Source organism: Poecilia latipinna, unplaced genomic scaffold (assembly GCF_001443285.1).
Source record: "Poecilia latipinna isolate Pla-1442-1.1 unplaced genomic scaffold, P_latipinna-1.0 Scaffold2391, whole genome shotgun sequence".
NCBI classification, from domain to species: Eukaryota; Metazoa; Chordata; class Actinopteri; order Cyprinodontiformes; family Poeciliidae; genus Poecilia; species Poecilia latipinna.
The window spans coordinates 1,585-2,601 of record NW_015115007.1 but is presented as its reverse complement, the minus strand read 5'-3'; the positions used below and the strand labels follow the sequence as shown (position 1 = coordinate 2,601).

General features: G+C 43.8%; 1 long non-coding RNA gene across 1 annotated transcript; it reads left to right on the top strand.

Annotated features, from left to right (window-relative positions):
• The first annotated feature begins 365 nt into the window (after window positions 1-365).
• Window positions 366-801, top strand: LOC106937618 (uncharacterized). Its single transcript, XR_001422428.1, has 2 exons — window positions 366-636; window positions 680-801. It is a non-coding gene; the product is annotated as an uncharacterized LOC106937618 (long non-coding RNA).
• Window positions 802-1,017: the final 216 nt, after the last annotated feature.

The window sequence follows — 1,017 nt, the reverse complement described above, 5'->3', positions numbered from 1 at the left end:
CTCTGTGTTTCCCAGACCTTAATTCTTATCAACCAGAATACCTCCTAACTGCCTGTGAGCAGTCGTATTTTGTCTCTTGTTTATCCTCCCTCTTTGTTGACAGTTTGACCGAGATTTGAACCGGGCTCAGACCGTAGATCAGTTATCACACCTGGAACTGGGTTGCTGGTTTAGGTTACATGTTTTACGACCTCTGTTGTTTTTACTGACTGCCCCCTTGGCTGTTTTTCTTTGACAATAAAACAGGGGCTCGAGTGGAAGGAGATCAGAACGCTCTGTGAACGGCTTGGAGAAGTTGTTGATGGAGATTTCTCCTTTTGCAAAAGCTTGGCTATAAAATTCATATACGTTGTCTGTGGTTCTTTTATGTAGATTAAAAAGGAAAAATACCCATCATTATTTGGTGCCGAAACCCGGGATCTCTCAACCCCCTGCTGTCAGGCAGAGGAAGACGCGCTGAATCCATGCACGGCCAGAGTCAACTGGACCTGGAAAGAAAGACCCAGGAAGCAAAATTCTTTGCTGGGCCAGCGACGTAGGTCCGACTTTGTCTGCCAACGGCGGAGTGACGAGATCCGACTGGACAACCCGAAAACTACAGAAACGTAGGTGAATTTTAAAATGGCTATTTTAGAGGTTTGAGTATCCTTGTATGATGTCGCTCTGCTAAAACTCTGAGGTTTGAGTATCCTTGTATGATGTCGCTCTGCTAAAACTCTGAGGTTTGAGTATCCTTGTATGATGTCGCTCTGCTAAAACTCTGAGGTTTGAGTATCCTTGTATGATGTCGCTCTGCTAAAACTCTATTCGAGGAAACCCCATAAGGGTAACTCCTCATGTATATAGGAAGCTTGTTAATACTGTTCTGTTATTACTGTGCTGATATTGCTGTTTGTTTGCTGCTTTGATGTGTGTGTGCATGAGAGAGTGATTGGAGGTTTAAATACTGCTCAGTATTTTACCTCATATAAAACAGTGGGGTTAAGCAGCAAACCTCTTGTGGATGCAAAGGCAAGA